The following is a 15,897-nucleotide window of genomic DNA, read 5'->3' as shown; positions in this document are numbered from 1 at the left end:
TATCTGACCAGTCCTTTCCAGCCTACACCACCATCACCCTGTCATTCCTAGATAGATAGGTAGACATTTAGGGAGAATGAGGAATGATTACAGCATGTTGCCTTGGGCTGAATGATGCTACATAAAGAGCAGACAGGGAGTGAATGCAGGAGGTGCTGCAACCTCACCTCACTGTGCAATAGTCTGAAGTGAAATGAGATTTTCTGCAACAGCTTTGGACTAGAAACTGTCAGGAGTGCTGGGGGAGGAGAGTAGGCAGGGTGGAAGGGCTGTGCTGAAGAGGTGAGGGAAAGGCTATGGAACTTCCTGCAATCGTGTCTACCGGAAATTTCATAGACCTTCCATCAACCATTAAAGGGGTAGTGCGGCGTTAAACAATTATTCACAAAATAACGCACATTACAAAGTTATACAACTTTGTAATGTGTGTTATGTATGTGAATGGCCCCCTTCCCTGTGTCCCCCCACCCACGCTAGACCCGGAAGTGTGGTGCATTATACTCACCACATCTCGTGTCGACCCCTGTCCGCCATCTTGGGACAATGTTGTCATCTTCGGGAGGCCGGCCGAACCGCTCCATCCGTCCCTCATGCCGGCCCCCCTCTGCCGCGTCATAACTGTGCTCAGCCGCGATTGGCAGAGGGCGGCCGGCATGAGGGACGGATGGAGCGGTTTGACCGGCCTCCCGAAGATGACATCGTTGCCCCCAGATGGTGGACAGGGGTCGACACGAGATGCGGTAAGTTTAATGCCCCAACACTTCCAGGTCTAGCGTGGGTGGGGGGGAAACACGGGGAAGGGGGCCATTCACATACATAACACACATTACAAAGTTATATAACTTTGTAACGTGTGTTATTTTGTGAATAATTGTTTAGCGCCGCACTACCCCTTTAAGAGCAGAGAGGAAGGGGCAGAAGATTCTAGAGATCAGCAGGGGTCTCAGCACCCGCACTCCACCGATGCACCAACTCCAAGTTCTCAGCTGCGGCTATAAAATATCAGAAGTTTATTCTAAGGACAGGTAAACTTTTAGGGTACGTTCACACGCGTATTTGCAGCAAGATCCGATGTGGATCCCTGCCCTGTACACTCTATGGGCAGACAAACTGGCAGAAGGATGAACATCCCGCTGCGAGTTTGTCAGCAGCCCGCCCCGTTAACCCCCCCACCGCCTAAGCGTATACTTCACCTGGTCCCCGCTCCGGCTTGTTTCGGGGGTTCCCTCCACGTCCCGCTCGGCCAATCAGTGTGCTGCCCCGCAGCAGCGCACTGATTGGCCGAGCGGGATGTGAAGACACCAGGAGCCCCGACCAAGCCGGAGCGGGGACCAGGTGAAGTGTAGTCTCCGGCGGTGGGGGGGTCTGCCCATAGAGTTTACTGGGAAGGGATCTGCAGCGGATCTCGCTGTGAATACGCAGTGAGAAATCTCCTGCGGATCCGGTACATGTGAATGTACACTAACAGGAAGACTTATCATACATGGTGTTAAGTGAAACTGGCTCAGTTGCCCCTAGCAACCAATAAGATTCCACCTTTCATTTTCCAAAGAGCCTGTGAGGAATGAAAGGTGGAATCTGATTGGTTGCTAGGGGCCTAAGTGCCTATTATCCTGCATGGCCCCAAGGGACAGCGTGTTCCCAGCTCCCTGACATTGTTGTCCTTGTCGGCTGTAGCTTTATATAGCTTTTCCAGGAAGTTTCTATACTCTGAAGCTAAAGATGTGACGTTGCTTTCTGATGCTAAACGCTCTGTATCGAAAATCATTAATCTGACCGTATACATAGATTACCCATAATTCATTGCACTGTGAGACAGCATCTCAGTCTTATAGGATCCGTAGCTAAATCTTTTCCACTCTTATTGCCTCTGAATATAATGCTCGAGCCTCAGTGAAGACTGACACATGGATGTAAATGCAATTTCCAAGATTAAAGGAGTATTCCGGTATATATAGAAAAGAAAAAAAAACATAAATTATATAATAATATAACGTGATTAAAGAAAATGTACATTTTTTATTTTACATTGAGTGACAGTAATAAAGTTGACTGCCCCTCTGCTGCAACCATTGGCTGTGCTGAGACCTGCAGGGCTACTCAAGCCCTAGTACAGCACAGTTACATATCACTAGAGCTGCTGCATGTAGATACTGAGCCTCAACTGATGTTTATAGCTGTAGAACAGACATTACACCTGGGGAAGCTGTCTGTGTCAGTAGTGCTGCAGCCGCGGCACTATATAATGGTGCATTTACACAGACAGATTTATCTGACATATTTTGGAAGCCAAAGCCAGGAATGGATTTGAAAAGAGGATAGATCCCAGTCTTTCCTTTATGACCTGATCCCTGTTTATAGTCCGTTCCTGGTTTTGGCTTTAAAGATCTGTCAGATAAATCTGGCTGTGTAAACGCACCATAAGAGATGGGGATATCTGTCATTCACTACCCACTCTGCTACACTGTTCTGTGCCTGCAGCATTACTCATTCAGACATCTTCCTCAAGTGTAATGTCTATTCTAATATAAACGTGTATATGGACATCAGCTGAGGTTGCAGCACTACTGACACAGGCAGCTTCCCCAAGTGTAATGTCTATTCTAAGGCTACGTTCACACAGAGCAAAAGTGGCGGATAACGCAGGAAAATATTTCCGCCTGAAATTAACTGACGCTGAATTCCCAGCAGAATATAAGCAGAATGCAAGCAGAATCCCTGCGTATTCAGCTAGGAAAGTGTTCAGCTCGTAATCAGCTCTTGACAAATTCAGCGCGGAATACTCGAGGAATCCGCGCTGAATCCGTATGCATTCAGCGCTGAAATTCAGCGAGTATTTGGCGAGTAAACTAGACTATACCAGAATATATACTAGAATCCTCCTCCCCCCCCTTTTTTCCCCATTTCCGCGCTGATTCAGCGCGTAATTTCCGCTTGTATTCCGCGCTGAATACACGCGTATTCCGCGCTGAAACAGAAAATTAGAGCCCCATTGGTTTGTATAGGCTTCCGCTAGCGGAAGAATGAACATGTTCATTCTTCTGGCGGAAAGCGGATTAGTTCAGTGCGGAAATTCCACCGTGTGAACTGCAGAGCAGAATTTCCATTCAACACAATGGAAATTAGCTCTGCATCTATTTTAACGGCTGAAATTTCAGCGCTGATTCAGCGCAGAAATTCAGCTGCTTTTGCTCTGTGTGAACGAGCCCTAATGGTAACATGTATTAGGGGAGGCTGCAGCACTACTAAGCCAGACAGCTTCCCCAAGTGTATCTATTCTAATGGTAACATGTATTATATAGACATCAGGGGAGGCTTCAGCACTACTGACACAGACAGCTTCCCAAAGTGTAATGTATATTCTAATACTAACATGTATGTAGACATTAGGGGAGGCTCAGTATCACTAGTGCTGCATACATTGATTATGTAACAGTCCTGGGGCTAGGGCTTGAGCAGCCTTGCAGTTCTTGACACAGCCACTGTTGGCATCAGAGATGTTGCCCCTCGCTTGCTGGCAGCCCATGGCAGCATAGGTTTTCTCCCACTCGTTCAGCTGATCAGTTGCAATCTGAACATTCAGATCACAAGTAATAAAAACTTTAGAGATGTCTGAGACACGTTAAGAATTTTTTGTTTAGTTTTATGGAGACAGTTGTGTTTTACTATGTCAAGAGGGGAGTAAAATTACAAATAGAAAAGATAAAATAAAAAATTTAAAAAAGAATAAAAACTCAAAACCTTTCCTTTTGTGGTATACTTTTACTGCACAATAAACACCATATGAACCAAAACCTTTTACAAAATCTCAGAATTGTGTTTTTTTTTCTTTTTCTCGTTTCACCCCACAACATTTTGGGGTCTTTGGCAATACTTTATGTGGTAGAATGAAGGGTGCTATGAAACAGGGACCTGCAGCCAACCTTAAAAATGAGATGTTACTACAGTGAAATAGCTCAGGACACCCGGATTACACAGCGTTGATATTTTCCCTTTTCCCAGAGGAAAGTGGGTTTATAATTTGAGAATTAAGTTAATAGTCAGATGGGAGATAACTTAAAGGGGTATCCGGCAAAACAATTCTTTCAAATTAATGGGTGTCAGGAAGTTATACAGATTTGTAATTCACTTCTATTTAAAAATCTCCAATTTTCCAGTACTTATTAGCTGCGGTATGTCCTGCAGAAGTGGTGTATTCTTTCCAGTCGGACACAGTGCTCTCTGCTGCCACCTCTGTCCATGTCAGGAACTGTCCAGAGCAGCAGCAAATCCCCATAGAAAACCTCTCCTGCTCTGGACAGTTCCTGACATGGACAGAGGTGGCAGCAGAGAGCACTGTGTCAGACTGGAAAAAAATACATCATTTCTTGCAGGACATACAGCAGCTGATAAGTACTGAAAGACTTGAGATTTTTAAATAGAAGTAAATTACAAATCTCTATAACTTTCTGACACCAGTTGATTTGAAAGAAAAAAATTTAACTGGAGTTTTTTTTTTCTTATAATGTTTTTTTTAAATCCTTTTAACATGTATGTTTTATGCACTTAAAAAGGAGACGTGTACACACACACACGTGTGTATATATATATATATATATATATATATATATATATATATATATATATATATTATATATATACATACATACACATTAACCGGTGAGTGAAAATGCCTTCAATTAACCCATCGTAATTAATCTTGGTTTTTATATTTTATTTCTTTTTTGTCTTTTTTTTTTTTTTTTTTTTTACAGACTGCGAACTAAAAACAGTTCTCCGCCAACTCAACTTTATTGCAAATTATAGATGAACGATGAAGTAAAATAACACTAATGAGAATACACAGTGGCCAATGTAGCCACCTGAGGTCTGGTCATTAATGAGTTAAATGCTGCCGGCAGCTATGTGTTAATGGGATGCTGGGCGTGTCATGTGACCGTAGGCTGGGATTATGCCGGAGAGAAGCGTGCTCGCTGCAATACTGATGCAATAACCATCACACATAAGAATTGACTAAAAATATTCCATAATGGAGAAATCATATTATGGATGGAAATAGCTGATTCTGTTAAATAACCATGTAAATGAGGGATATCTATAATATATATATATATATATATATATATATATATATATTGTGATAAAATACATACCAATACCTAAATTGTAAATCATATACAGCAAGAAACATATATATATATATATACACTTTAAAATATAACACTAATAAAATTATATATGTTAAAAAAAAATTTTTTTTTAGCAGAGGATGGTTTCGATCCATCGACCTCTGGGTTATGGGCCCAGCACGCTTCCGCTGCGCCACTCTGCTGTACAGGAATAAGAGCCCTGACTGCTTTAAGTGCCTATTGAGATGCATGGCCTCAGGGGACAACCTGTTCCCAGCTGCCTGACAGTGTTTTCCTTCTCGGCTGTGTATTTCTATAGCTATTCTAGGCAGTTCCTATACATTGAAACTAAAGAGGTGTCATTGCTTTAGTAAAAAAAATATCTCAAAATATACATAAATTACCCATAATTCTTTGCATTGTGAGACAACATCTCTGTCTTATTGGATCTTTAGCTGATTTTATTTCACTCTTCTTGACTGTGAATATAATGCTAGAGCCGCAGCGAAGACTGACACAGACGGACGCAAAGATGGATGTAAAGGCAGTTTCCTAGAGGAAAGGAGTAATAAGAATTATTACTATTATTTTTACATTTCTTTCATTAAATAGGTTTGTAATATAACTCTATTAAAGAAAATCTAATTTTTTTGGCAGTAAAGTGGCAGGAGTAAGGGATGATGTGGCCCTGTTGGGAACTGCAGAGCTACTTAAGCCTTATATATATAATTTTATTTTTATTTATTTATTTTTTTTTCTTTAATAAAGTTATATAACATTGTTATAAATACATAAATAATTTATATTTTTAAACATATATCAATAATATATAAATACATCTTTTATTGGAGGTCAGATGTTATCTAGATGTCAATCGGGGGGGAAAAAATCCCTACAATGTTCCCACGATGTCTTTTTAGGTAAAATAACGTCCGTCATTATTTAACAATGTCCGTTTTTTAATCTAACATAGACATTGTGGGAACATGTTGCATAGAGTTCTGTACATAGTGCTGTATAGATGGCTTTATAGACTATTATCAAGTGCTGTATAAAGTGCTGTATAGACTACTGTATAAAGTGCTTTATAGATGGCTTTATAGACTTTATTATTGAGTGCTATACAGAGTGCTGTATAGACCAGGGGTGTCAAACGCAGGCCCTCCAGCCTCCAGGCATAATGGAAATTGTAGTTTTGGAACAGCTGTAGGGCCTGAGTTTGACACTTGTGGTATAGACTATTGCAGGGGTACTCCACAACTTTTAGTGAAGGTCCACTTACTGGGGTCTATTGTCAGATGAAGGTCCCAGCTGAACATCATTAGTAAAAGGACGTTGGTTCAGCAAGGTATCCATCCACAGACAGCTGTTTCGGGGTTTTTGCCCCTCATCAGTGTGGAGTAGGTTTCTGGCTAGTGGGAGCAATAACTAGTAAGTGCATGCAAAAGGACGCTGGTTGACTTTAGGGAGATCAACCAAAACACCGCAGAGACACCATCACATATCTCAACATCAGTGTATTCTAGAACATTGCCCCCTGGGAAATCAAATATGCAAAAGAACACTGCAAAGACACTATCACATGTCTCGACGTCAGTGAACTAGCCAGACCTTCCCAGGGGGCAATGTTCTAGAATACACTGACGTTGAGACACGTGATGGTGTCTCTGCGGTGTTTTGGTTGATCTCCCTGAGGTCAACCAGCGTCCTTTTGCATGCACTTACTAGTCATTGCTCCCACTAGCCAGAAACCTACTCCACACTGATGAGGGGCAAAAACTCTGAAACAGCTGTCTGTGGATGGATACCTTGCTGAGGTGGTTTCCTTGACTGGAGAATGCCTTTGGCTTGGTTGTTCCTTCCCGGAGGGAAGGTCTGGCTAGTTCACTAACGTCGAAACATGTGATGGTTTCTCTGCAGTGTTCTTTTGTATATTTGATTTCCCAGGGGGCAATGCTCTAGAATACACTGATGTTGACACGTGATGGTGTCTCTGCGGTGTTTTGGTTGATCTCTCTGAGGTCAACCAGCGTCCTTTTGCATGCACTTACTAGTCATTGCTCCCACTAGCCAGAAACCTACTCCACACTGATGAGGGGCAAAAACCCTGAAACAGCTGTCTGTGGATGGATACCTTGCTGAGGTGGTTTCTTTGACTGGAGAACGCCTTTGGCTTGGTCGTTCCTTTCCGGAGGGAAGGTCTGGCTAGTTCAGTGACGTCGAGACATGTGATGGTGTCTCTGCAGTTTTCTTTTGAACATCATTAGTAAACGTGTTGCGCTCCCCCAGTAGTATATAGCCCCTCCGTGCGCTCCCCCAGTAGTATATAGCCCCCCTGTGCACTCCTCAGTAGTATGTAGACCCCCAGTAGTATATAGACCCCCTGTGCTCCCCCAGTAGTATATAGACCCCCTGTGCTCCCCCAGTAGTATATAGCACCCCTGCTGTGAGCTCCCCCAGTTATATAGCCCCCCTGTGCTCCCCTTACAGGTATATTGAGCTATCATAAGGTGTGACTATGGTCCTGTAGTACAGAGCCACAGTGCCTTTATATGTAGCTCTAGTCCCAGTCCTCAGTCCTGGTCTCTGCCTGTTACATCACGGAGCACTTGATTTTCAGAGATCTTGGCCGACAATTACTATCCATAAATCTTTCTCTTTGGAACTTATTGTGGAAAGAGGAAATCTATAGAGCCTAAATCGGGGTCCATTAATGACGGATCAGAGCTTTGTGAAGCTTTCCTGGGAATAGCACTTCTATCTTTATAACACAGAGGACTCCCTAATCTAGATCTGGGCTCTGGACCAGCTGGAGAGCCAACTGCGCAAAAGTATCTCAGCCAGATGCTTCCAGGAGCCGCTTCTCAGAACGTTCACATTGTTTCTTCTGGATTCTCTGGAATCTGATGCATACCGGGATTTATTCTCCTGCTATCTAACCCTTAGGGGACACAGACAGTTTTCATTTTTGCGTTTTCGTTTTTCCCTCCTCGTGTATATAAGGCCATAGCGCCTGCATTTTTCCACCTAGAGACCCAAATGAGCCCTTATTTTTTGCGCAACTAATTGTACTTTGCTATGGCAGATGTAATTTTTGCCTAAAATGTGCCGGGAAACCAGAAAAAAACTATATGTGTGGTGAAATTGAAAAAAAAAAGTTTTTTTTTTTTTTTATTTGGGGGGGAGGGGGTTGTTTTTACTCCGTTCGCCCTGGGGTAAAACTGACTCGTTATATATGTTCCTTAAGTTGTTACGATTACAACGATATGTAACATGTATAACTTTTATTGTATCTGATGGCCTGTAAAAAATTAAAACCTTTTAAAGAAAATATATGTTCCTTAAAATCGCTCCATTCCCAGGCTTATAGCGCTTTTATCCTTTGGTCTATGGGGCTGTGTCAGGTGTCATTTTTTGCGCCATGATGTGATCTTTCTATCGGTACCTTGATTGCGCATATATGACTTTTTGATCGCTTTTTATTACAATTATTCTGGATTTGATGCAACCAAAAATGCGCAATTTTGCACTTTGGGATTTTTTTGCGCTGACGCCGTTTACCATGCGAGATCAGGAATGTGATTAATTAATAGTTCGGGCGATTACGCATGCGGCGATACCAAACATGTTTGTTTATTAATTAATTTATTCTTATTTATAAAATGGGGAAAGGGGGGTGATTCAGACTTTTATTAGGGGAGGGGATTTTGTGTTATTAAAAATACATTTTTCTTTTACTTTACACATATACTAGAAGCCCCCCTGGGGTTAGGGTTATTCCCCCCTGGGGTTAGGGTTATTCCCCCTGGGGGACTTCTAGTATATGCACTCTGATCTCTCATAGAGATCCATGCAGTATAGTTATACTGCATGAATCCATGAGCCAAAAGCAATAGAATGCCGAGCCGGGATCAGCGCCATTACGGCGCAGACCCCGGCCCGGGATGGATGCGGGGATCGCCCCCCCCCCCCCCCCCCCCCCCCCCCCCCGCCCCCCCCACCCGCAATCGCGCCGCAGGGGGGCGATCCCCCCACTAGACCACCAGGGATGGATATGAGCAAGTATTTAGAAGCAGCTGTCAACTTTGACAGCTGCTTCTAAGTACTTAATTAGCGGGCACGGCGATCGGACCGTGCCCGCTAATAGCCGCGATCCCGGGCTACATGCGGCACCCGGGATCACGGCAGTCTGAACTCCCATAGCGGCACGAGGACGTTCAGTAACGTCCTGGTGCAGCTATGGGCTAATTTGGCATTTTCCAAAATTTTTCATGTTTTTTCTAGTTAAGGTCAGTGTCAGAAAGCGCTAAGATCAGAAGCTATTTGGTGGTGTTTGAGGTCCCTTTTTATGGTTTAGGTGCTGTGCGTTGTTGTTGTTTGTTTGTTTTTTATTCAGTTTGTGTTATTTTTCTCCCCTAGCCCCCAATACATGTTTTCCTTATGTGTATTTATTTATTTTTTTTCTGTTTTTTTTCTTCTGCATTCGCTGCTTCAGTGCTCCTGACGCAGACAGCTGTCCTAACTCTAATGTCTATTTTGAGCCTAACATGCATTAAAATAGACATTAGGGAGGATCAGTATGGCTATATGATATGATGTAGTGATATGTAACCGTGCTGGGACCAGGGCTGAAGCAGCTCTGCAGTTCCCCATACAGCCTCTGGTGGCAGCAGAGGAGCCAAAGTAGTCCTTACTGCTGCCACAGTGTTAAAGGGGTTGTCCAGCGAAATTTTTTTTTTTTTAATCAACTGGTGTCAGAAAGTTATATAGATTTGTAGTTTACTTCTATTTAAAAATCTCCAGTCTTCCAGTACTTATCAGCTGCTGTATGTCCTGCAGGAAAGGGGTGTATTCTTTCCAGTCTGACACAGTACTCTCTGCTACCGCCTCTGTCCGTGTCAGGAACTGTCCAGAGCAGGAAAGGTTTTCTTTGGGGATTTGCTGCTGCTCTGGACAGTTCCTGACATGGACAGAGGTGGCAGCAGAGAGCACTGTGTCAGACTGGAAAGAAAACAAGATTTCCTTCAGGACATACAGCAGCTGTTAAGTATGGGAAGACTTGAGATTTTTAAATAGAAGTAAATTACAAATCTATATAACTTTCTGACACCAGTTGATTAGAAATATAATATATGAGAAATATAAGAAATGTTGGATAACTCCTTTAAATGTAACTATATATATATATATATATATATATATATATATATATATATATATTATACACAGTGGTACCTTGGTTTAAGAGCTCCCTGTACTGGGTGGGAGGGGTGGGGGGAGGGGCATGGTCTGCATAGCGGGGTTTACAGCCCTGTACTCTGACCCAGGAAGTCTCCCTTACCTTCCAAATAATAACAGATCCACTTCAGGCTGGGACTTCCATCAGGGGACAGGACTGTGGAGGTGATCTCTCCATAGCTGTAACCCCTCTCTCCCCGGACAGAGAGCGCTGCATGTTTGTGCCCACATCTGCTCTGCTCATTCCTTCATGCTCCCTGCAGTCTCTGTCAGCCCTTGTGTTTCCCATCCTCCATTACTGTACAGTAACTTATAATATCACAGATTCTGCTGTTTCTGAATGTTTGTTTCATCTATTTTACATGTTATTCAGAATAATAAATCATTATTTTTGGGCTGTGGAACCAATTGTCTGCATTTCTATGATTTCTTATGGGAAAATTTGCTTTTGTGTAAGAGTGGATTTGGATCACAAGCTAAGTCCCAGAACGAATTATGCTCCTAATCCAAGGCACTACTGTGTGTGTGTGTGTGTGTGTGTGTGTGTGTGTGTGTGTGTGTGTGTGTGTGTGTGTGTGTGTGTGTGTGTGTGTGTGTTTTTACATATTTCTATTACAAACTAAACATAAAAGAAAAGAAATCACTTTTATTTGCGAGAGTACACCTTAACCTCGGAGCTCCAGCTGCCACTCTAAGCCATACATTTCTAACTCGGTGTTGTGCTGTTCCTCTGTTATTCCGCCTGGAAACGTATGTACCCGGAATACATAGAGACTTATTGTAATGCAACTAATGGATTATAATCATGGGCTTCCCACTGCCTCATGCTATTACTGCTTGGTTTTGCTTATATGGTGGTGGATACCTGTCCCTGACTGTCTGTTACGCTGTTCCCTGCTCTCTACTTTTTGTTTTCTTCTTGTATTGACGGCTTGGACTGTCATTTCCCTCTGCCAAGGGTGTAATCCCGGATGTGCCTCTGGGCCTGGTATACATGACATGTACATATATGTAAACTATATGCAATAACACTATTATATGTAAGCACGAGACGTTCTCCTAGTATCCTCAGTATGCTGAATAGGGGAAACACTGTAGGGTTATGGACTTTAGCAGCTTTATCTGTATATAAGCAGAGTGGCGCAGCGGAAGCGTGCTGGGCCCATAACCCAGAGGTCGATGGATCGAAACCATCCTCTGCTAGTTTTTTTTTTTTTTTTTTTATATTAGTACATTTAGCCCTACAACTATATCTGAAATAAATTCTATAGTTTATCAAAGCAAGAGGAAGTCATTGTAATTATACGTACAGGATTTTTAACCCCTTAAAGACCGGGCTAATTTTCGTTTTTGCGTTTTCGTTTTTTCCTCCTTGTGCCTAAAAGGCCATAGCACTTGCATTTTTACCCACATGAGCCCTTATTTTTTGCGTCACTAATTGTAATTTCCAATGACAGGCTGAATTTTTCCCTAAAATATGCTGCGAAACCAGAAAAAAAATTATATGCGCGGTGAAATAGAAAAAAAAAAATTCTTTTTCTTTGGGGGGGCTTTATTTTTACGCCGTGTGTCCTATGGAAAAACTGACTTGTTATATATGTTCCTCAAGTTATTACAATTACAACGATATATAACATGTATAACTTTTCTTGTATCTGATGGGCTGTAAAAAATTCAAACCATTGTTAACAAATATACGTTCCTTAAAATCGCTCCATTCCCAGGCTTATAGCGCTTTTATCCTTTGGTCTATGGGGCTGTGTCAGGTGTAATTTTTTGCGCCATGAAGTGTTCTTTCTATCGGTACCTTGATTGTGAATATGCAACTTTTTGATCGCTTTCTATTACAATTTTTCTGGATTTGATGCGACCAAAAATGCGCAATTTTGCACTTTGGGATTTTTTTGCGCTGACGCCATTTACCGTGCAAGATCAGTAATGTGATAAATTAATAGTTCGGGCGATTACGCACGTGGCGATACCAAACATGTTTATTTATTTATTTATTTTTATTTGTAAAATGGGTAAAAGGAGCAGCAGTATGGTTTTAGGGCCCTTTTACACGGAAAGATTATCTGACAGATTATCTGCCAAAGATTTGAAGCCAAAGCCAGGAATGGACTATAAACAGAGAGCAGGTAATAAAAGAAAGCCTGAGATTTCTCCTCTTTTCAAATCCATTCCTGGTTTTGGCTTCAAATCTTTGGCAGATAATCTGTCAGATAATCTTTCAGTGTAAAAGGGCCCTTAGCTCTGAAGCTAAATGGAATCTTGTACAAAAGGCTGAAATGAACAGCTAAAAGTAGTCATGTTCTTATTTTTCACCTGCAGACAGCAACTCCCACCCCACTATTGAACTTTTTTTGCAAGTTTAGAAAAGAACTTACATTCCCATACCGGGAGTCGAACCCGGGCCGCCTGGGTGAAAACCAGGAATCCTAACCGCTAGACCATATGGGAACTGCTGCTTTGGTTACTGCTTTACGCTAAGATGACACAACCGTCGCCTCTCTTGTTAGCACGGTAGGTAGCGCATCAGGCTCATAATCCATAAACAGCGCTATTCTTGTCCCTAGTTTGTGTCTGGTAGTGCAGCTTAGTCCCATTGATAGGCAGATCAGACAGGACGGGGAGACTGGGCACCCTCTAGTGGCTGAGTGCCGCTGTGTTTCTTCTTTTGGCATGGCCTCCTATCTCAGTTACCTCACAACACATGGTCGCTGACTGATAACACTTATGTTGTGTGCTTTACCTCTCCCAGCACTGAGAGACTGCAGGCAGCAGAGTGGCGCAGCTTTTAGTTTCATTGTATAGGAACTGCCTGAGATAGCTATAAAAATACACAGCCGAGGAGGAAAACACTGTCAGGCAGCTGGGAATAGGTTGTCCCCTGAGGCCATGCTGGGTAATAGGCACTTAAAGGAGTCAGGGCTCTTAATCCTGTACAGCAGAGTGGCGCAGCGGAAGCGTGCTGGGCCCATAACCCAGAGGTCGATGGATCGAAACCATCCTCTGCTAGTTTTTTTTTTTTTTTTTTATATTTAGCCCAACAGCTACATATCAAGCAAGGTCCATCTACAACAATAACATTTAATAGATTTTAGAGCTTATAGCACATTGATATACATATAACTACATGCACAGAAAATATAAACTGTGACACATATACATGTGTGGGGAGCCCCCTGTGGTGTTATGGCGGAGGTACGGCCGGTCACTTTCCAGATGGTTAGGAGTGACGCTATATCTATGGTGGTTGGCCCAGATATAGCCGGGCTCTGAGATGTTGTGTTGTGACGCCAGTGCCGGTTGGGCACACAGGTATGGTGGAACACCTGCTTTTATTTTAAAGGGCTGGTTATACCTTGTTCCCCTGTGGTCATTGACCTGCCGGGCTGTTATGGGGTCCCTTAGGTTGTCAGCAGCGGCGTGATGACGTCACACGCACGCTGCTGAGCAGGGAAGTTTGGGCATCGCGGGGCTGCACTGTGAGCTTCCGGCCTGTGTGACAGTCTGTGCCGGAAGCTCACGCCGGCCCTGCATAGGGGGACCTTCCTTCCCAGCCTGCCTCTGTCCCTGCCGGCCGACTAATCCACCGCCCCCCCCCCCCCCGCTGGTCCCTGTGCCCCCCTCCAGCTGGTCCCTCTGCCATCCCCCCCCCCCCCCGGCTGGTCCCTCTGTCCCCCCGGCTGTTCCCTCTGCCCCCCCCCCCCGGCTGTTCCCTCTGCCCCCCCCCCCCGGCTGTTCCCTCTGCCCCCCCCCCGGCTGTTCCCTCTGCCCCCCCCCCCCCCCGGCTGGTCCCTCTGCCCCCCCCCCCCCCGGCTGTTCCCTCGGCCCCCCCCCCCCCCGGCTGTTCCCTCTGCCCCCCCCCCGGCTGCTCCCCTGCCACCCCAGCTGCCCTCCCATCTTCTCCCCCTGCTCCCCCTCCCCCTGTCGCCCCAGCTGCTCCCCCTGTTCCCCAGCTTCTCCGCCTTTCCCTGCCACCCCTAGCTGCTCCCCCTCCCCCTGTCGCCCCAGCTTCTCCCCCTGTTCCCCAGCTTCTCCCCTCCCTGTTAACCCGACTGCCCCCCTGTTCCCCAGCTTCTCCCTGTCGCCCCAGGTTCTCCCCCTGTCACCCCAGCTTCTCCCCCTGCCACCCCAGCTGCCCTCCCATCTTCTCCCCCTGCCACCCCTAGCTGCTCCCCCTGTCGCCCCAGCTTCTCCCCCTGTTCCCCAGCTTCTCCCCTCCCTGTTAACCCGACTGCCCCCCTGTCGCCCCAGCTGCTCCCCCTGTTCCCCAGCTTCTCCCCATTCCCCAGCTTCTCCCCCTGTTGCCCCAGGTTCTCCCCCTGTCACCCCAGCTTCTCCCCCTGCCACCCCAGCTGCCCTCCCATCTTCTCCCCCTGCCACCCCTAGCTGCTCCCCCTCCCCCTGTCGCCCCAGCTGCTCCCCCTGTTCCCCAGCTTCTCCCCCTCCCCCTGTCACCCCAGCTTATCCCCCTCCCCCTGCCACCCCATCTGCCGCCCCAGCTTCTCCCCATTGCCCCAGCTGCCTTCATCGCCCCAGCTGCTCCCCCTGTTCCCCAGCTTCTCCTGCTCCCCCTGTCACTCCAGCTACTCCCCAGCTTCTCCCCCTCCCCCTGTCACCCCAGCTGTTCCTCCTGCCATCCCCAGCTGCCTCCTTTCCCCAGTTACCCCCAGCTGCCTCCCTTCCCCAGTCACCCTGCTCTGCCCGCCTGCAGACGAGTTGTGGTCGGAGAAGTCATCATGATGGCTGCACCAGATGGAGAAGAAAGAAAAAAGTGAGCAACGGCAATCGGAGAAGACGTCACCTGTGAGTCATTAGTAACTGCACTGTAATCACTTCTATAGTGTGCAGAGCCTGTGTACCATTGGGGTCTAAATGGGTCAGTGTATGGTTTGCGGTAGTGTACTGACACAGCCCCGCGGTCACTACAGTACACTAGCACAAACTTTTAAACTAGAATGCAACTACAACAGCTGCAGGTACTAAAACTCCCAGCATATCCTGAGGGCTGCAGACTTTCAGTACATGCTGGGAGTTGTAGTGCCTGCAGCTGTTGTAGTTGGGTCCTATACACTAGGTGCTTTGTGGGAGATCAGAATACATAGATTTGTGGGGGCTCAGTGCAGGGAAGTGACCCCAGAACATCACTAATAGGGGATACAACAAAAACATCTACCCCTATCCCCTATTAGTGATGTTCTGGGGTCACTTCCCTACACTGAGCCCCCACAGATCTCTGTATTCTAATCTCCCACAAAGCATCCAGTGTATGATGCACCTAGGACCCAACTACAACAGCTGCAGGCACTACAACTCCCAGCATGTACTGAGTCTGCAGCCCTCGGGATATGCTGGGAGTTGTAGTGCCTGCAGCTGTTGTAGTTGGGTCCTAGGTGCATTATACACTGGATGCTTTGTGGCATATAAGAATACATAGATCTGTGGGGGCTCAGTGTAGGGAAGTGACCCCAGAACATCACTAATAGGGGTAGATGTTTTTGTTCTATCCCCTATTAGTGATGTT

At 45.3% G+C, this 15,897-nt stretch overlaps 4 non-coding genes across 4 annotated transcripts; 2 read left to right on the top strand and 2 right to left on the bottom strand.

Moving 5' to 3' along the window:
* Window positions 1-5,260: 5,260 nt before the first annotated feature.
* TRNAM-CAU (transfer RNA methionine (anticodon CAU)) lies at window positions 5,261-5,332 on the bottom strand. The gene has a single exon. It is a non-coding gene; the product is annotated as a tRNA-Met (tRNA).
* Window positions 5,333-11,498: 6,166 nt separating this feature from the next.
* Window positions 11,499-11,570, top strand: TRNAM-CAU (transfer RNA methionine (anticodon CAU)). Its single transcript has one exon. It is a non-coding gene; the product is annotated as a tRNA-Met (tRNA).
* A 1,185-nt stretch (window positions 11,571-12,755) lies between these two features.
* TRNAE-UUC (transfer RNA glutamic acid (anticodon UUC)) lies at window positions 12,756-12,827 on the bottom strand. The gene has a single exon. It is a non-coding gene; the product is annotated as a tRNA-Glu (tRNA).
* A 486-nt stretch (window positions 12,828-13,313) lies between these two features.
* Window positions 13,314-13,385, top strand: TRNAM-CAU (transfer RNA methionine (anticodon CAU)). Its single transcript has one exon. It is a non-coding gene; the product is annotated as a tRNA-Met (tRNA).
* Window positions 13,386-15,897: the final 2,512 nt, after the last annotated feature.

The sequence above is a fragment of the Dendropsophus ebraccatus genome, chromosome 1, assembly GCF_027789765.1.
Source record: "Dendropsophus ebraccatus isolate aDenEbr1 chromosome 1, aDenEbr1.pat, whole genome shotgun sequence".
Lineage (NCBI taxonomy): Eukaryota > Metazoa > Chordata > Amphibia > Anura > Hylidae > Dendropsophus > Dendropsophus ebraccatus.
Note: the sequence above shows the minus strand (reverse complement) of the source record. Positions and strands in the feature narration are given on the sequence as shown.